Here is a 22,379-nt window from a genome sequence, read left to right on the forward strand (position 1 = left end):
AAATCAAATATCTTACGCGCACTATGTCTTACCCATAGTGCAAGCTTTCAATTAAATTTATTTCAAATAACAGTATACATTTTGATCATTAATTAATTTCATTGTTTTGTTGTTGACATTATTGCTTTGCTTAGTTTGGGACTAGATGAATTAGTGTCAAGTGGCCTGTGATATTTATTAATTATTTACTTATTTATTTACATGATCGCAGGAAATCACCAATCAGATTGGTAATATTAACCCACATAAAATTGTACTAATTTATATAAATAATGTATCAATAAAGCAACCCGGTTAGTCTCAAGGTCCTGGTCGAGACAAGACGGACCTGAGAAGTCGTGAACCGAGAAAATCCGTTTTGTGGGGTATGATCGGTGGCAAAAGTAATTACGGCTTTATACATCTCATAGTCATAAAGACGTTAGCGCGAATGCGTTCGAGACGATTTGTTTTTTTTTAAATGTCAAAAACATTTACACTACTAGCAGTCATTATGACATGGGATCTTCTCATTATCTTGATTTTAGTAGGTAGAGCATTTAATTTTACACACAATTTTCATTTATTTAGGTAGTTTGTGTGTTAAAAGTTTATAAATGATAGTTATAAAACATAGTGAAAACGCAAGTAATTGTTTGATTTATTAATTATAAAAAAATCGGACTTTCTTCCTGTTACAGGTTAGCATACTTAGCAGCAAGTTCCAATCAATGCCGTCACGTAGATTTAAGTTTAAGGAAATTACACAAAACACGTTTATATTTACAGATATTAAAATCCAATGTTAATTAATTTAAACGCAAACCCCTATAGTAAACGTCACCCTTGCAAACACTTATCCATACAATCGTAACGCAAACCACTTCTGTGTGCGCATACGCCGATCGGACCTCGGCCTCGCTGCAGCCTCGCCGCATTCACCGCCGCCATTGGCTAAATACTGCAATCGCTTCCAAATATAGATTTTTTTTACTAACCGTGTCACGACAACAGTACCTGAGATATTTCTTTTTAATACGGTTTCGAAATTGATAACGCGTGACCGAACGTTCCTTTTAATCAAGTTTGAATTTGAATACTTAACTGGTGGGTGTGACGTCAGGTTTTCGGTGTAGGTACTGTACAGTAGGGTGGAGCGTCTATGTATGGAGAAAAAAAAAGTTGTTTAATCAGTCTCGAATACTTCTAAAAACTGGCATATGGACTAGTTTCTTACATAAATATTTTTATATTATTTTTTCGACATATGTTTTAGCCCTCTAAATAAATAAATATTTCACATAAAAATAAATAAATATTTTTATGCTGAAAAGTGACGGATATTAGCTTCAATCAAAAATTGTATCAATACATACAATTTCGTGTTACAAGTCACATAAACATACTTAAATGAAAATTGGTGGTATTGGTAGTTTTGGCAGTCATTTAATTTATAATTTTGGTACATTTAGCGCGTTACAAAGGCGTTTATTTAAACTAGGGTATATTTTGAATAAGATGACAATATAATTTTAGGTAAAAACACAGTATTTTACGGAATTTAACATAACAGTTTTTTTCCAATCTTTAAATGGTAGTAGAAGGCTCAAAGTTGGTTTGAATATTTTTATTTTTATTTTTCTCATAAACCTTTGAACAAGTCGCAACTTTTTAGCACTATTCAGCATTCAAAATAATAAAAAAAATTCGCTCCACCCTACTGTACCTACAGTCTACGAAATGATTCACAGATTCATGTCCCAGGGGGAACCTTTTAATAATCAAATTCGCTCTGATTTCCTTGACTAAAGTAGGGGATGTCAACATGACATAAGAAAAATAATGCATGCTGAGAACCATGTCCCTGATCAGGAATAACAGGATGCAATGATAATAATCATACGAGCGCTTACGAGCGAGAGTTAAATATCATTTGGGACATTTGCCATTCGAACTTCTATCTAGTATCGCTATAAGTATATGGGTTGCATTGTACCGGCTGTAATTTTACAGCAGTGTATGCGGAGCATAATTATTATAAATTTCAATTAGAGTGTCCCCTTATAATGAATTGCATACCACAATTTTACTGTTTCATATTTACCTAACTAACATTTAGTTTGAGTTTCCATCCCAGCCTATATACGTCCCACTACTGGGCACAGGCCTCCCCTCAGAACAAGAGGGCTAGGGCCATAATTCCCACGCGGGCCCAGTGCGGATTGGGAACTGTAATTCCGCACATGAATTTCGAAAAACATTCGTTTGAGTTTGACGAGACTAAATTAAATATCAGCGTCCATGCTGATGGTGATAATAATAGGTACTAAGAGAATATATGATGATGATGATGATGATGATGATGATGTGACATAGGACTCGTAGAAGAGTTTTCCAATAATAGGTACAAAGAGAATATAATATGAGTATTTTTAAATTGTAGCTTCAAATTAAAATAAAGTAAGGCTCAGTGTTAACAGTTTCACATCAATTCGTATAATTAACATGTTATCGAGATACGGTGTATCAATTAGTGTATTAATCATCTCGATTCCACTTATAGTATATCAAAAAAGGCTTTTAAGGCTTTTAAGATTTGAAAACAATCCTTTTCATAGATTTGATTGCGTTATTTTACAATGGTGATTGTAAACATGTGAACTACCTCGAGGTGTTAACTTTGTTACGAAATAATGTATTATTATGAGCATGCATTAGTTTCTCAAGATATGATATCACATCTAATATTTCCAAATAGATTGTTTAATAAAGAAACCAAGCGTGAGTCGGAGTCTCGTATGGTAAAATATGAGAACTGCCGTAAACATCTTTAGAGAAAAATATGGCATTATAGGCATACACATGGGTAAGGCAAGGCGACGGAAATATGAGTCAATTTCTAAATCACACATTTCCAAATGGTATTTTTAGACATCATTTTTAAAATCTACCTTTAAACATAAAGCTGAGTGACGATGAGTTGTGTCGAATATAGCTGTGGTTAGTAAGATATGAAGGTCAAGAAGAGAGGCCTTTGCCCAGCAGTGGGACACAAACATTCCGTACTATGGGCCTTTGCATTACGTGTCGCTATCATTTGCTCTACAGCAGAAATAAAGGCTTGATTTATATCCTTCATACCGACTGTTTTCGGAAATGGCAATGACTAACTAATAGGTACACGATGACATGTCACAACCTGTTTGTAAACGTGTAACGGTAATGACCGGATGGTAGTGGCAGTTTGAAAGAAAATGTGACACTAACGTTGAAGTTGTAAGTAATCTCGACAAACGGAAGATATTTTAGAACGGGAGTTCTATATTTTTTACCGAACTGTTTGAAGGGAGCTGATGTTTTCGTATTATAATGTACTGGATTTTTTTGACCTGGTCGCGATTATGAGCCCCCGTGTCCCGAGTACTGTGATTTAAGCTACTTGACAGAGCTGTAGACCACTAGACTTTTTTTTCCTTTTAAGTTTTTAGCAAAAAAAAGTGTTTATTTATTTTTTATTTATTTAAGAGTCAAGTTGAACTTTTACAGAAACAATTGATTAGAGAGACGTTAAAATAAACATACTTAGAGGCTGATCAAACGGCGAAGGTAGGGTAGCCTAGATGCTTATAATACGCGATGACAGAAGCATATTTGCCTCTAATGGAAGTGACGTAAAAGAGGACAGGCCTCTCAGCACAGGGAAACATACACCTTACAATAAAGTAAAAAATAAATAAAAAAAACATGATATTAGCTGTTGCCTGCGACTCCGTCCGCGTAGATTTCGTTTATTGCTATCCCGCGGGAACTATGCATTTTTACAGGATAAAAACTATCTTTCCTGTATCTATGTATACCAAATTTCGTCTAAATCAGTTCAGCAATTTAGACGTGAAAAGGTAACAAACAAATAGACTTACAAACTTACGCATTTATTATATTAGTGGGATGACTGTGTCTATTTTCCATGACGTAGTTCATTCCATGATTTAGTTGTTCTAACACACAAATTTTATTATTGTCGTCCCCCAAAAAAATTACTAAACTGTAATAGATTTTTGTTAGTGAGTAGTAAAATAGAAAGTGCCAATAAAAAAACGAACGGCGTGACAGTTACAGGTAAAAGCTAATTAAAATAATTTGGTGGGTTCATACATTTACTGCTTAAAAAAGAAAAGTATGTAGTTGTCAATGTGATGGATTTATAAATCATCTTTTATAAAGTCTATGAAGTTGTGTAAGAAGTACCCATCGTTAAAACAGCGCAAATCAACTTTTACGTCCACTTGTTGGCTTTTTAATCTAGGTTTAAGTGGTCTTAAGTCCTGTCAAATCCATAAAAGAACTGTCAGTTTAAGCCTTAAATCGAGATTTTAAAAAGCCTACAAGACGTCCTTAGTATACTATTTTTTTTAATTAAATTTTAATTTACTGGTCATTTAAATACAAAGTTGCATGAAAAAGTAACCAGTTACTTTTGCTCGTCTGTATGTGATACAATACATTGGATCACTCAAGTATTTTTTATACTGAATAATCGTCCGATAGAGTCAAATCTATTCGAGGTTCTTAGCCTCTCATTACGCCCAAGTCTCACGGAAATTTTCTATTCAAATTTCATGTTACATCTCTGCTGCAGACTTATTTCGAAATATTGCACCAAAACTAATATACTTTATACTACAGCCATTTAAGTCATTACTGACCTGCGTAAGTTTATCTAAAACACGCAAGCCTTTTACGTTCGTTATCTCATTACAACCAAGCACCCATAAAACGTATGATGTACATGCACAAGCACTAAGCACAACTTTCTTCCACTCTCACTAGTTTTATTTTTACGACTATTCTTGGGTAGGTATACTAAGGCCTTGGTGAGTAAATAGTTTAAAACTCTAGTCAGTATTCAAGGACCTGGGGGCCTTTTAACTAACTTCACGTTAAGTATTCGTTGCGGTATCTATGAAATGGTAATGAATGGTAAAATGTGGGAATGACGTCATGGAACTCTATCACCAAGGTAAGTATGCAACGTGATTGCAATTGTTTCAATCTGTTATTATCAATTAGTTTATAAATTAGGATTGTATTATAGAAAATCAAATACTTTTGATATCAATGCTGAGCGACCCCTGCTGGTTCCCGTTGATAAAAAAAAAAAACCAATACATACAGTAATTAAACAAAAATGAGAACATTGAAGCAAAATATTTTTGTGTACAACAATGAATAAACCGATGAAACTCACAAAAATACTAATTTCCTTTTACAGCTTATTCTAATGAGGCACTTAGAGTAGGCACCAATGATACGAAAATATCGTGACAAAGCAATATTAAGAAACTAACTTTTAAACATTCCATATTTTTTGTTTGAACACGGCTTTCTGCAGCAATAAAAATCAATTACTCTTTAACTAAGTAATAGTTGTTCAACATAGAATGTCAAAAGGCACTTGCGGTCAATTTATTCGTTGCCATAATTCCATATTAACGCAAGTAAATGGCAAACCAGATAGGATCGTGACTAAACCAATGATGCAACTTTGCATATTTTCAACTTTTCGCTCTTGGTTGTTGACGTTGGTTGGTACCATTGCGTGGGTACCCTTTTAAACTAAATATGTGTTTACATTCGTATTTAGTATCAAGTTTACTATTTGGGTCAAAGCCTTAAAGTACAAAAAAGTAGTGGTTTTAGCACCGTAAGTGTGGTATTTGTGGGATTAACTTTTCCCTATTTCGTTGCCGTTTTTTTGTGCCTAGAGTGACACTCTAATTTGTGTTTACCTATTCATTTAAAACAACTGGTCTGGCCAACTGTTTCACTTAAATTCAGATTGTAGAAATTGTACCATAGTCAATATATCATGATGCCAATACATGCTAGAGAGTTGAAAGATGTAGTCATGTTTGGAATGAAGGATTAAACAGTACAAGTCGTATTTTCGATGCTTAACAAAGGTGTTAACTCATGCGAACTTTATTGGCCTGTCACCTAAGTTCAATCCTAACAAAGGCCGAAGACAATAGTGCGAACCTTCTAGAAAGTAGTTGAACATTTGTATGTTAATTGTCGGATCTTACGTGACGAGCCATAGACTTGCATGTGTTAACATTTTGGACTCACACCATTGTTTTTAAGGTATTTTCGTAATAACGTGTAAATTCAAATCGATTGATGATGTAACGTTGTTACTTACCTTGTTTTTATACGTGGTTTGAAGTTTCTTCGATTTATGTTAAATTGCCTTTGTACATTTGTAATGTATTGAGCGCTCCATCGCCAACAAACTGGTAACAGTTTGGCGATACCAAAATTTAGTGTAATGCATGTGCCGTTTGATTAAATAAATAGAAAAAAATAACAAAATTTTGTAGTGAAAGTTATAATTTGAATAAATGGAAATTCACATGTGCCACTCGTTTTTGCCGAAGTTAGTGCAAATATATAAAATTGTTATAAGTAAATATTAAAAAATTACTAAAGATATGTATTTGCGTTTTAACTTGGAAAACGAATGCAAGTTTAACAGTTAATTTCTAATGTGAAAAAATAAAGTAGGTTAATGAGAAAGCAAAGTGATGACAAGATGCTCAGTAGTAAATATAGTTAGAAACGATGGTAAGGATATATTTGTAGTAGCATACACACACGGCATTATATATTGGGGTGACTCTGTCGACGTCATAACTACATTCAGATTGCAAAAAAGATGCTTACGTACCATGTACCACTTGCACTGCAGACACTCACTCAGAAATGTTTTTAAAGAAAAGAAGTTCTTCACGCTTACTGGAATTTATATACTTGAGCTATGTCTCTTTGTAAAGCGCAATGGAGAATATTTCACAAAAATGTTATCACTTCGTCATAATCTGCGCACCCAGTACACATATAGGTAATTACCGTATTCCTAAGGTCCACAATAAAATTATGTTCAAAAGTGCCTTCATTGCCGCTATGCGAGTTTTTAATAAATTGTCTGTCGAGATTAAATCACTTGAAAATATAAATTTTAAGGGTAGCCTAAAACGTTGGCTCATCAATAAAACCTTTTATAGCATTAATGAGTTTTATGCATATTAAATTCACTGATTATCAGCGCATGCAATTTAGTCTTAGTTTTTTCTTTTTGTTTCATAAATATTGTATGTCCGTAATGGACAAACTGTTGTGTCTAATATGTTCAACAATAAAATTATTCTTATTCTCTTAGCAATAATTAATTAAACACTACTAATTCAACTGTTTTAATCAATCTAAATGAATTATTCTTAACGTACCTAGTACGAGTATCTTGCGTTTTGTGTAAAAACTGGCACTAATTCAATTTGGTTAATTAAGGGTCTGTTTCACCATCCATTGATTAGTGTTAACTGGCGGTTAGGTGTGATGCCGTCTCTATTTGTTTTGTTCGAATATACGGAGACGGCATCACATTTAACCGTCAGTTAACACTAATCAATGGATGGTGAAACAGCCCTTAAGACGTGTCAAATAACAAGTATGATCCTTAAAGTATTATTAAAGGCTAAATTATAATGGGGATCGGAATTTAATATAATAAATATCTAATATTTATTTGACTAAGAATTCACAAGATCATAATATCGAATGATTTTATTCATTGCTACAGTTTTTGCGTAAGTCTACAATGTTTCAAGTGGTTTGCACTGATAGAACCTGTATTTTTTCTGTTAGTGTTTTTTAAATGCAGTCGTTGGCCGTGAAATCGGCCAGTCAAGTGTGTATAATGTTATAAGCGAGAATTCCGTGTTTTCGGTCTTCAAGTGGTTAGTTGAAGAATGTTAGGCATCAGTTTGAGTTTGTTTATTTACGAAAAACTAAATAATACACGTGTAACACTGACATATATTTTAGCTATAGTTATAGCTGTAGTTATAGTCAGCAGAAGAAGGGGTGAGCGGTTACGGTGCTTCGATGATCTACTCACGATTCTACTTCCAGGGTAATAAGAGAGTATTTAGATAAAATGGAGCACCACAACTGCTCATGTAGGTACTTTTTGAATGTTGGTAAATAAAAAAATATTTCATTTCATTTACTTCGCTGCTGACTTTTACTATCCTGCGTATATATTTACAAAATTTAATAAGAAACTATCGTAAGCAAGAAATCGTAGAAAGAAAGCAATTAATAATTAAATAAAAGTAATTAAGAAAGTAAATAGTTCAGCGTGTGCGTACTTAATAATAAGTTTTTGATAAAAAAAGAATTTTTTATACTTACAACCTTTTTTGCTGACTGTACTTTTTGTTGACTGTACAAACTTGCATTGTTTGCCAAACTACATTTGCATACAAAATTTCAAGTCGATGCCATTAGCCGTTGAAGAGTTCCGTCCTGCGGAGACGATCCTGGCCAGACTACCCGGTTGTCACTACCAGATTATTGTACTGTCACAAAATTTACATAAGTATGCCAAATTTCAAGACAATTCGGCTACTGGAAGTTGGACGAATTAAACTTGCAAGAATTTGACTACAGACATAACGGGTCAGGTGAGGTGAAACTAAATAAAAGCTTGTAAAAATTAATACATTTTGAAAAACTTAATGTTTATAAATAGTGTTTCAAGGTGAAAAAAAATTGCTTCTATTCTTATAACGAACACGTAAATTTAAAACACAAAAGGAGCCATTTTCGTGTTTACACGTTAAAGCACACACGCAAACCTCAATGTCACATAACGACTTTGATTTGCGGCAACATTATTAACGTTATGTTTATGGTTTCATTCAGGTTAAATACAGTAGCTATCTATACACTAAAAGGCTGGTCCAAATGGTTTGTTTGGTTTCAATGAATTTCAAAAAGCGGGTGTGTATTATTACTGTAAAATCGTCATTATATGACAAGTGACAACAGAGATGTGTAATTATGACAGTAGACTTGCTAAAACAAATTTAAGTGAAATTTTAGGTTAAAACAAAACAAAAAAATGATCTTAGTGAATTAAAATTTTGGCCACATAGGAAGACAATTCTTATAACTTGGTCAAGTCAAAATAAATTTGTCAAGAGGTTTAATAGTAATACGTCGTGCGGCTATAGTGGTTACAGAAAATGCCGCGCTAACAATGAAGTAGCCATTTTAGAACTGTGTAGTGTCCAGTGTGGATCATTCCATCATTCCACGATTGTGTTATTCACTCTGCATATTGTATAAGTAGTATAGATGTTATTCTTATCTGATGTTTGCACAAGTCAATTCCGTTAACTTCCTTGAAGATCGCCGTGCCTGTAGTTTTAACTCTTGAACTCTACAGTTTGTTGATTTTCAAGCCACAAAAAGATGTACTTACATTATTATGTAAGTTCTCTGTAAAACCTATAAGGTTTCAATACGAGTAAGCATCGTTTTTTCACAATAACAACTGGTTAACACGTAACAGTGAAATTTGAAAGCGTGTGTATACTTGCACAGACGATGGCTTTCTATGGCATTATAGTTACGCGATTTTTATGTTTGTAATTATTATAATTGTCAATAATTGAATATGCCACGGTGATGGGAGTGACTCGTGACTGTAAAATGGTCAAGTGTGACCGCGGTAGTTGCGTGCTGATGGAATTATCATTAACCATCGCCGTTAGATAAAAAATGTTTATTGTTCAGCTTAGGGTCACAGTGGGTCAGATTATTAAATGAAATAATGATGCATGCAACTGTTTATTTTTCACTCTGGTTTTTCTCTGTTTGCTCTTTTGGGCCAATATTAAATAATTTAACGCTATTTTTCCTCATTTCACGCTTTGAAAATATTGTTTTCTCAAAAATGTCCGTAAAAGTTAACATTATTCTTTACATGTCAGAAGGTGAAGTGCATAGTTTATGGTCAGTGAAAAATTAAAAAGTTAAAAAGGTTGCAGGCGCGCTAGCTCGACAATAATGAATTAGCGCGCCTGCAATCAGTCACAATTTTTTTTTTAAGTTAAAAAGGCCATGGAAATTTTGCCATAAGTCGTATACAGCCAAGTATAATGGCCGGTATCAGATATTTTGTTGGAACTCCGGACTTTTTCTATTGGGTCTGAAACAGCTTGTGGTGTTTTCGGTGGAAAAATATACCTGCAGTTTATTTTTAATTAAAAAAAGGCGGGAAAGCACAAGAAAAATATTGGAATGAAATTAAATGTTATAATATATTTTGAGAAAAAGTTTACTCTATTTCAGAATTATTCACCATTTTTGAGAAAAGCTTTATATAAGTCTCGGCTGGAATAGCAATTGCTGGCTTCGTATTAGTTAAACGGACTCGCAAGCTCGTCCGTTTAATACTCATACTCTGCCAGCAATTGCCTACTTCCAGGCCACGACAATAATCTACTATTAAATCGATGATCGAGCTAACTTGTAACTTTTTGAAAACTATAATGAGTTAATAATGCTGCTGAGTTTATTTAGCTGACCAATGTTGATGTGTATTAACTCTCCATTGTGGTAGTAAGTATAAATAAATAATGACGTTTGAACTGAGTAGTCGAAAAACGTATATTCGGTCATTTTCATTAAAACTTGTACCTAGCAGCGGCTTAAAGTTAAAAGTTGACAGCTTTGTGACGATTTTCCAGTCACAAAACTGACAATATTTAACTTTTCCTTAACTATGCCGTTGCTAGGTACATGTTTTAGTGAAAATGCCCTGTCCATTCACCAGTTCCCAATCCGTACTTGTCCTAGACTTCTGAGAACAGGCCTAAAATAAGTCCTATAGCGGGACGTACCTACTCGTATTAGGCCGAGATGATGATGATGATCAAATATAGATATATATGTCATAGTGACTTCTCACTTATCGATTCTACCTAAATGATATTAATACTAAATATATTGACCCCGGATAACTCACGCCTTAAATCGAGTGCCGGTGCGCGTGTTGCAGCAGCCGCTGAGTCGCGTTGCTCCGAAGACGAATGGCTACGGATTAGACCGAAACAAGTCGAGCTAAACTCGATTTAAGACGTGAGTTATCCGGGTCAATATATTTAATATGAGTGAGCCTCGTAAAATAATAATCGTAATCCCTACTTTATAATGTTATAAATGCGAAAGTAACTCTGTCAGTCTGTCTGTGTGTCTGTTACGCTTTCACGTCGAAACCACTGAACTGATTTTGATGAAATTTGGTATATAGGTAGTTTGAACCCCAAGGATCAACATAGGATACCTTTTATTCCGCTAGAGAGCGCCACCGCGCGATAACCTAGATCCGCGCAGACGAAGTTTTATAAAGACACTAATGTAACACTTATTAGCACTAGGTACAACAGAATTTTAATATGAAATTGAATTATTAAATTACAAATTGTTAACAGTCATTGTTTTCATTGCATATAATGCATATTTATGTCTATTTCACATTTTCGACTGCTCAAAAGTTAATTGGAAAAGATCACTTTTTAACGATAAAACCGTCTTTTGTTGGCCTCTACTTTTAATCTTTTTTAACATGATGTGTATCGATATATCGACATTAAATATCGGAAGTCGATAAGTGAGAAGTCACTATGACAGATCAAAAATGCCGCGAAAATTCCGGGCTCTGATGATGATGATGATGATGACATTTAATGAACTTCCGATATTTTGACGCGACCAGGACGACTACACTTTTTGTTTCAGGTATTTATATGGACTTTCGCAAAGTATGATTCAATTATAGGTAGGTATTTTATTTCTAGAGTACCGTTTTACTACAGCTTTATTTTAGCTTTACTTTACGTCCGCTCCCTAGCCACGCCTTCATTACCTCCGTCTACTTTCCCATCACATAACTATTACGCCTTATAAAAGACAGAAACTAGAAATAACCAAGTACGTAGTAGTAAAAACAGACGAGGCATGTGAAAACGTCGCGTGCGCCGGCGAGATTTCTTTGAGCATTCAAGGAGACAGCGCGCACGCCTTAGCTATTAGCACTATCATATGGATGTGGCAGTTTATCAATTTAACTAACAATAGAATAATTTAATTTAATAAGAATTTTATTTAACACAAGTTAAATAAAATGTAATAAAAATCTTTAATCTTCTTTCTTTCTATTTTATTTTCATTTTTCTGTACAAAAAAGAGTTATACAAATACAAATTCTTTCCTAAGAAAATTTGGACGAAGTTTTGCACGCAGATACGGGTATATTCTATTTTTATACCGGAAATAAACGGACCACCCTTTTATTAACTAGTAAAAAAAATGATGAAATATAGATCTGCTGTATTAATGATCCTTTGTTATTTTTGCATTATGATATGAATTATGAAATAAAACCCTCTCCCTAGATCTATCTTTAACAATCTTTCAGTTTTCGACGTTTATTAATGCATCCACTTGCAATTTTTTTACTTAGATTAGAATGGTATAGCTGTAGCAGAATTGCAAACTAGAATCGTGCCAAGATGTCTTTAATTATTATAAAATAACGATCGTGCATGTCGTGTTTCATTCAGCTAATACGCGCCACTTTACATAATTACGTGTACATTTTCCAGAACAACTTGATTATTGTTAAAAATTAAGAACTTGAAATAAGCGTTGCAAATACGCAATAAGTCCAGACCCTATTCTACGAGGTGCAAAACTCGAACTTCGTATCTTGCCGTCCCACTGACGATAATATATATGATACGAGAGTGAGAGCGACGGTACGATACGAACTTCAATTTTGGAATTTCGTAGTAGCCCCCCAGATAACTGCAAAAAATACACAGAGATTGTTTTGATACGGTATTTGACAACTCCTTAATTTGCCATATCTTAATATTATTCGGAAAATATAGATATACAGATAGTGTTTAGCGAAGAGAAAATTTAAATCGGTTGAAAATTGTATTTAAAGTGATTTTTTGAAAAATCTGTATACCTGTCTCTTTCTCAAACGCTTTTCTCAATGCAACAAGTATGGCGGTACTGGCGTGTGACGTCACATGCCAGTATGTCTTTCTCTTTCTAATCTTGAATTTCAAACCTTTACAACTTTGTTATTTGTAAAGGTAGCTTAAAAATTGTGTCTCTATTCGATAACAGGCATTGTGAATTTTTAATTTAGAAAACATATACAAAACAGTCAAATACCGTATTGTAAATAGAATATGTAATATTTTTCATAATGTCTTGTTTGCAGTTTGTCAATTTTATTTTGTTTATTTTCATTTGTACAATAAAGGGTACATGCCTTCTCCGAAATTCTACGAGTATCATAAGAACGTCCCTCCAATTAGCTTATTTATAATGGCGTGCACCGCCTATGGGAAAGGCATAGACATTACAACTAGCTGTTGTTATATTGCGCAAGCCATAATCGACCATGACACCATTGTAGCATTATCATAGGACCAGCGTATATTGGACTATAAAGTTGTAAAGGGAAAGGAACAGTTGCCCTGGAATTAAAGATCCAAGTTTTTTGGCCACGTTATAACCTCGTGATAAACTTTTATGAGTTCCATTATTATCAGACCCTAGTTTGCAGGCAAGAAAAAACAACGGTATCTATTAGCTGGGTGCAAATTGCAGAAATGACCATGTTTGTGAATAGTTTGTTAAATATACATATTCAGGTACTTGTGTCATTAACACTACCTGAATAAAACTTTTTCAAACGAATTTGAATCCCAATATCAATTTAAAAATGTCAGGTTCGCGAATAAAATTACATAAATTCCTATTCCGTATTATTTCTCAAGATAATACCGCAAATTGAGCAAATGTTTCAAAGGTCGTTGCGACATGACTCTTTCGCAACTGCTGACTTATACAAAAACTGGTAGCCTTAGTCTCAAGTGTCCGTATAATGCCGCAGTTAGTGACATATCGCATTCAATAATTTATTAGACTTTTATGGATTAGCTCATGTTGCGATTTCACTTATGCGTTATGCTATTAAGTTAGATATGTAGACGGTGTGGCAACACCTTTTTTGCTTTATAACACAGAGATACCGTTTGAATATAAATAATATTATTAATATGGTCATCCTTATTTACAGAAATATACAACCTAATTCTCTCCATTATGAATAAAATACACGTGGAGGAGGTCCCTTATTTTTTATCTACTAAATTGTAGTTTTGCCTATCTATACCAAATTGCAACTTTTTAGTACTAAGAGTTTCTGAGCTATACTGGGAACTGAATGGGTGTTGGTGGTGGTGGCCACTTGCTCGTTTGCCATCCAGTCGAATAAAAAAAAATGGACGAGGTAAAACTATAAGGGTTTTGTTTCTGCCATGTTGACAACGGAATCTTAAAACATAATTATTGGTGTTGGATAACATTCATTCGAGTTTTACTTACATTTTAAATCCAATTGAGTACCGGTACGCTATGCAAGTAAATTTTAATTATCATTCGTCACAAAGCAATTATGTTAAACAACAAAGATGAAACTAACTGTATTCCAAACTGCGGTAAAACTAAATGATTCCTTGGAATGAAGCGCGTTTTAAGTCCTTCCCAGTTCACCTAAAATCGACTTTATAGCCTCTCTTATAGACTCCATGTTGGCTGCATCACTCTTTCTTTAAGTTGGACACTTTTCGAAACGTTTTCAAAGGTTGCACTTTTGTTTTAGGTCATTGTCCGACGATCGATTGGTTAAGAAGTAGTTAGTTATTTACCGCTAGGTGGCGCGTGCGAGAAATGCTGATCTATGGGAAACTTAGTTGACCTTTATTATCTACATGGAAGAATACCATTTTATAGTTAATTGACTTATTATACTTAAATTGACTCTTTTAAACCGACTCCAAAAGTAGGGGAGATCATCTATAAGGTATTTTTTTATGGAAACAATCGAGACTCTTGTTACTCGTATAGTGCTTAACCTTGGGCCAGCACATCGCCGCGGTGGGTTTGTGTTTTTTTTCATATAAGTTATATGAAATTTTCACTGTGTTCGTTAAGTCTTAACTATAAAGCTCCTAATAGCGCCCACAAATGCTAAGAAAAATGCTACTATCAGACGCACCGTTCGATCGATCCGATTTATCGTAAATTCTTACGCACACACACGTGCCACAGTTTATCTTAGCGATCTACATTTAATTTCAGAGGCTGTTAGTTTAGTTATAGCCCTAATCCATCCGTTCTGATTTATCATAATTTCGATACTTTTCCGTTCGGCGGTACAGTTTTAAAAAATCGTACAAAACTGTACAGTTTTGTCACACATACGATAAACGGGACCGGTCGAACGGTGCAGTCTGATCGTTATGATTTTTCGTAGCGTCCGTGGGCCCTATTAGTGTTAATATAAATCATATTTATCACAGCTGCTGCTTTCTCGACCTCAGTTGTCTTGACAATGCGATGGCGAGATAACCTCTGCAGACCAGTTTTAGATCCGGCTGCGGTCTAGGTGTCAATGTCGCGGCTCTTTGTCCAAGAACGGCTACTTGTCTGTTGTGCCCTATTTTGTTTAAGAGCGTTTATACCTACTGAGCTGGCAACGTTGCATATTTGTTAGTTTTTCTCGATTATTCCATAAAAATTAAATGGAAATTATAAAGGTGGTCTGTTAGACCTGTTCTTATTATATAAGTTAATGTGTCTACTGCAATAATTATTCGCGATATATTCCTTAAAAACGAACAAATGTTTATTAACGGTTTTTAAAGAAAATAATAGTCTCTCACGAATAGTTATTGCAGTAGACACATTAACTTATATATTAAGAACAGTTCTAACAGACCACATTTTTATTTATTATTCAATTTTTATGGAATAATCGAGAAAAATTAACAAAAATGCAACGTTGCCAGCTCAGAAGGTATAAACACTCTTCAATAAACAAGGTATTTCTGGCGAAGTAATCGACGTTTATAACAGGCTATAGGGCTTATTTTTTTAATAAATCCGCTAAAACCAAACTAAACGTGCCACTTCTTTTGTCTTTTTTTTTTCTTCGTGTGCTTGTGGACTTCGGCTCCCAGGCATATGCAGGCGCCTGCAGAGAGATTTCTCTAATGTGGTGTCCTACCTTCATGCATGTACTAAATTACCAAGATAATTAATGAAATAAATTAAGTATTTATCAGATAACTTGAAGTTTGATATCGTCGCTTCTTTGACAACAAGTATTTGCATTTTTAGTTTATACTGTAATAAACTCTACAGTAGGCGTGATAACACAAAACACAGGAATTAAAAGTTGTATTTTCACATCTAAAGTGACGATATGAAATTTGGATGAGAATGCACGTATAATACAATAAAATTTGTAGGAATATCTATATTTTTTTTGACTAAACTAAAAGCGTGTTAGAAAAGTCTAGGTACATTAACATTCTGTAATAGTAACAGTTAAAAGTAGATAAAATAATTGAGAGCCACCTCACTAATTATTATATTTTTTAACAAAACTCATCAATAATGTGATAAATGTGGCCACATCAAAAACAATCGCTGAAATATAAATAACGTGTAGGGTTTAATTTGTTTTCTTAACAAATGATGCGTTGAAAACTCAACATTTGCGATTCGAATTTCGAACGTCATAGTTGAATATTGGAAGACATTTTTCTTTTTAATGATGTCACCATTCGATGGTCAGTAACAAGTTCTGTTTCTCTACTTGTTTGTCACGGCACAGCGCACAGTGTAACGAGTTCTCGATACAATCGGCTTTAGACACAGTATCTCTCGCACATGCTGGTTGATACAAGTACTTTATCTAGAGTAGAGATTTCTATTGTACAAGAATGTTTGATTAGACATTTGCAAATAATGTACTTCAAAAATTCGAGTATATTGTGAAATTGTGGAATCATTTTCCGTCAGCAATGTTACCGGACAACTATGACATCGAGGCTTTCAAGAAAAGGGCTTATACCTACTTTCCTAAATTTTACCTCAACAAACCAATGACTCTCCTTAAATATAAATTCTTGTCAATTGTTGCCTTTGCCTTTAAAGCCAAATGTTCAAAAGTACAAAAACATCTCTTTTGCAAGACACTGCACAGTATGAAAATGTAAAATTAATAGCCTGGTTTTTTAATTTATCTCTTACTTTTGACGAAGACCTGGTTTTTACATTAATTAATTGCATACGAATAATAATGATTAATGCTTACCTAACCAATCTGTTTATTACTGTAAACAACCGCGTAGCTACTTTTCAACTATAACTTTTAAACATATTCTACATTTTATTTGTGTCAGCATTTGCATTCTTGCTTGTTGTTTACATCGTAGTATAATGTTTGTATAATAAGCATAAGAATATTACATTACATTTCGTTTCATTGTAAGTTGTTCAGCTTAAGTTATGGATTTCCACGGGCGGCTTTCCATCAGGTGACCCACCTGCTCGTTTTCCCCCATGGAAAAAACAGAATTACTGACTACATCAAAGCAAACTCACCTAGCCAAGTATCTGTAATATTTGACACTAAATACAAAAAGCTAACAAGTCTCTAAATGTACACAGATAGTTTAAGCTCCAAGGATCAACATAGGATACTTTTTATTTCGATAGAGAGCACCACCGCGCGATAACCTAGGTCCGCGCAGACGAAGTCGCAGGCATAAGCTAGTATTATTATATAATCATGAGCTATAAACTTTACCAAACAGGGAATTAAAAAAAATGGTTGACAAAGTGCAGTCTTAATGCTTAGAAGCAACCAACCATTTACGTACAGAAATGAATATGTTGCTATTTTTTGTTAAGGTAATAATTCTACTAATATTATAAATGTGAAAGTTTGTGAAGATGTTTGGAGGTTTGGATATTTGTTACTCAATCACGTCTAAACCGCTAAACCGATTTCGATGTAATTCGGTACAGAGATAGTTTGAGTCCCGGGGAAGGACACAGGATAGTTTTTATCCCGGAAAATTGCATAATTCCCGCGGGATAGCGATAAACGAACTCTACGCGGACGGAGTCGCGGCCTACAGCTAGTAACTGAATAAAGATGAAATTAAAGGTAAACAAAAACATAACTGCAACTTTAAAATTTAAATATGGGGTTGACCGTGGCCGTATTATTATTCGCTATTAAATGCGTTTTATCTTGAGATGCGATAAAAACTGGGGTCGTTCTATCAAGGCTAACAACATTGTGTTAAAAATCACAAAGGGACACTAAACATTTCACAACTATAACGTTTGCTTGTCTAGTTTTTTTGCAGAAGCAATCGGCTTATTTTAGTTTTGGCGCTGTTTTGAATTATGATGGTTGGATTATTTGTAAAATGATGTTTTAATAACGTGTAACAGTTAGTTGATGTTGTGGTAACTTTAAAAAAGACATTTTCAGCCTTTAAAGTACTTTACGAATGCGATGGTAAAAAGTATCATAGACTTTCCCTAGCATCTTCTGAAGGCTATTCTTGGACGTACTTGAGTACATCAAGTGGACTGCGTGGTGAAGTTAAAAGTTTTGTATAGCCAACAGGAAAAACGTGAACCGAAATACATCTTTTTGGGGCACTCTACCTGCCGTACTTTGTTTTGTTTGTTTGTATAATATAATATAATAGTATAAAAGTATAAACTCTTTATTGTACAAAAAGGAAATACAAAAATGATACAAAAAAGTGCTAAGTACAAAGGCGGACTTACGCGGTACATACGTAGTTCGATGAAGCCGTAGAGCCATTGGAAGTTAAAGTTTAATTGTCAGCAGAAAAATGTGAAATACTTTTTATTTGTTATCAATGAGACTCTTGGTCTGTGCTTCTGGCACTTTAATCAGACTCAATTCTATAGATACTGTGCTTGCCGCGCAGTTCAGTGACAGGTTTGTTCACTCGCACTTTTTTTTCAAGTTTTTATTTCACTAACTCCTTACTTTAAATTTGGTACAGATAATGTAGTTTGAATGATAATCCAATTGCAATGAGCAAAATGTTTGTATTTAAAACTTTTTTTACATAAACTTACTGACATATGAAGTAACGTGAAAATAGAATGCTGATTCAATAATTCGGTAAATCTTCTTTGTAATCGACATAACTGTTTCAGTCGGGTGAAAAAATACGAACTTATCCAGTGCTTCAAAAATATATACTACAGAGGGCCTACTCCGAAATTCGAAAATCGAAGTTCGTATCGTACCATCCCTCTCACTCTCGTATTAAATAGTAGGTATAAGTCTCAGAGGGACGGAACGTAGTAGCCCCGCAGACTTATTCTGGCGTAATGAGGCCATCAATAGTATATTTTTGCACTTGACAATAGGTACGTCAACGTAAATATTTTAGCCACATTGTCACGCACAACGAACCTTTCCGTGAGCGTGCTCCCTACAAAAACGTGTTCACTTCACGTAATTGACGTCGTTATCATAAAGATATGGAATTTACAACAAAATTAGCAAAGCATGCTCACCAGAGTTATCTTAACTGTTTCCGTGTCTTCAATCATCGTGAGAATAGGAAGAACTTTCTCCGTCACCGCGTCTTTTTGTCACGCGGTTTGTTTGGCCTTTGTAACTATTTATGGAGTAAAGGAAATTTGGGTCGTGACTTATACAAAACCGCTATAGAAATTCCTGTGTTTGGTAAAGTGGTATCTTCTTTGGGCGGATATGGCTTACGTTCACAAAAATTACGGCGTACATTGCAAACGTATTGTAGCGACATACTCGTTAAGATAACTTGTCATCTACTGTTTGCTAGTCTCAACGACAAATGAATACTAAGTACGAGTACTTGATAATTTTATCATTAATCACAAAATTTTATATTAAAACGGAACCCTTATTATAGGATCACTCGCGTGTCAGTTAACTCTTCTGCCACAGCCAATTCGCTCGGAAACTATTGAAGCGAATGAGTTAAAAATTTAAACACATATGTAAATAAGGGACCTAAAGACGGACGCGTAAAAGAGCTACATTTAATCATACCCAATTATCCCTAATTAAAAAAATATAGTTGTGAAAACCCTGAAATTGTCACTTCAAAGCTCAATATCTCAAAAACGGCTGTACCGATTTTGATGAAACATGTCTAAGAACCATCGCTAGAAACCCTGCTTTCACATAAAAAACCACATTCAAACCGTCTCACCCGTTTAAGAGCTACGGTGCCACAGACAGACACACAGACACACATAGCGGTCAAACTTATAAATAACACCTCTCTTTTTGCGTCGGGGGTTAAAAAACACGCAGCATGGCGTGCCATTTAAACTGACTGACACTATGTAACGTAAAATATTTCCGGCCGTTATTTAAATTCAGCTGCATTAAATAAGGAAATAACGAAGTGGGCAGGAATGCTTTGACTTGTTTGAGCAGGTGCTGCAATAAAGGGGCCGAATTTACGTTGGCCGTACAGCAACCTACATTCATTCAACTGGGTTGGAGTTATAGTGTTCGTTGCTTTAAACGTTGGTTAATTTAGAGTACTAACTAGTATGAAAAGATCTGTGTGGGTTTAAATCTATCAGGTTATAAGATAAAATAAGAGAGAAGTCATCATCATCATCTCCCACTTCTGGGCACACGCTACCTCTCAGAATGAGAGGGCTAGGGCTTCAGACACACGATTGAATTACTTTCCAGGGTTGTGCAGGTTTCCTCAAGATGTGCTCCTTCACCGTAAAAATCGTGGTAAATTTCAAATGCATTTCGCATATAATTTTTTTAAAACTCATAGGTATGAGTCCGGATTCGAACTCACGATCCTCTGCTTGAAAGGCCATAAATCAAAAGCAATAGGCCACCACGGCTTTTTAGTGAGAGTACACATACAGTGAACATGAGTAAACATGAACGCTAATAATTTATAATAGAATACATGTGCCGATATTTTTGATCACCTTGGTCGCTCCAAAATATATGATGGCGACTGTACTAGTGTAGGTAAAAAACACAAGTAATTTACCTGTTGTAGTGTATGTAGTAGTGCACAGAATTGATATGGAGCTTAAGAGCGTTTATACCTGCTGAGCTGGCAACGTTGCATTTTTGTTAGTTTTTCTCGATTATTCCATAAAAATTGAATGAAAATTATAAATGTTTTCTGATAGAACACTTCTTAATATATAAGTTAATGTGTCTACTCCAATAATTAGTCGTGATAGACTTTTATATTTATTCCTTAAAAACGAATTAATGTTTATGACCGGTTTTTAAAGAAAATAAAAGACTATAACTAATCATTATTGAAGTAGACACATTAACTTATATATTAAAAAGTGTTCTATCAGACAACATTATTAATTTTCATTCAATTTTTATGGAATAATCGAGAAAAACTAACAAAAATGCAACGTTGCCAGTTCAGCAGGTATAAACGCTCTTAAGTCATTTTGCGAATTTGGAACGTCAATTTGTTTATACGAATATACGCTACTACTACATACAGCAGGCCATTTAAGTTTTTCACCGACATGATACAGTGACAGATGAAAGATCCCTTAGTGCTACTTAGTTCAGATGAACGTAAGGTCAAAAGCAACTTATTCGTACTGCGAATACAAGCCCGAGAGATAACTTGTCTGTAAATCATTCTGATTACCTGGAATTATAGTTCAGAACATATTATGCATAATGATATTTGAATAATCTTTACATACGTGCGAGAATATGCAAGTTTTCTAGTTGTGCGAGTTTACGTAACGCAACATTTTCTAACTTGAACCCTGACATCGAGCCTATTTATTTGATATTAATATCTTTTCACATTATTTGAATTACTATTATTTCACTTAACATTCACGTGAGGATTAGCGGTTAAATACGTATTTAGCTCATATGTTATACAACTATAATGACGAATCTGTTTGTATATTACATAAAGGTTAAATTTCAAGTAAAACGAAATCCGTAATATGTTATTGAGAGAGTAAATAAAATACACAGTAATATTAGTGCCGAATTATGGTAAGACAGTTTTTGTTGTAAAGAGTGAATTACGCTTTTCCGCTATAATTATGTGTCTAATGACTAGGTACTTTAAATGTCAAATGCTATGATGAAAGATCATTAAGACAAATTTAATTTGAAACGCTAGTTTTGAATACCAATATGTAGGTGGTAAATAACGGGTCATTGGTTCAAGTTTGTATCGTAACTTTGGCAATGTTATGAAATTTAGCGAACTATACATCTTTAAACTGTCGTAAAGATTTTAATTACATAACTTTATTAGCGGGTAGGTGATACTTTTATATACAACTAAGAATTTGTGGTTTTCGGAGTTTTATGGCATTAATTTCGACTTGAGAAGTTTTTTTTTTCGTAAATGATTAGCGATCGACTTCATTTGAATGTGCAGAAGAGGTCACAGGTGTAATTCACTGGTTTAGTGACAGCCTAGGTGCTCAAGCCCTGACTAAGTTGTACCTGTCCGGAAATGTAGACAAGATAAGCGAATTACTTTCTATATACCTAAGGCCCAGCTTACTATACAAAACCA

At 34.3% G+C, this 22,379-nt stretch overlaps 1 protein-coding gene across 1 annotated transcript in view; it reads left to right on the forward strand.

The window, feature by feature from the left end:
• The window catches only part of RhoGEF64C (Rho guanine nucleotide exchange factor at 64C), a 190,046-nt gene that overhangs the window by 21,512 nt on the left and 146,155 nt on the right, over positions 1 to 22,379 (forward strand). The window lies entirely within an intron of this gene.

The sequence above is a fragment of the Choristoneura fumiferana genome, chromosome 8 (assembly GCF_025370935.1).
Source record: "Choristoneura fumiferana chromosome 8, NRCan_CFum_1, whole genome shotgun sequence".
NCBI lineage: Eukaryota > Metazoa > Arthropoda > Insecta > Lepidoptera > Tortricidae > Choristoneura > Choristoneura fumiferana.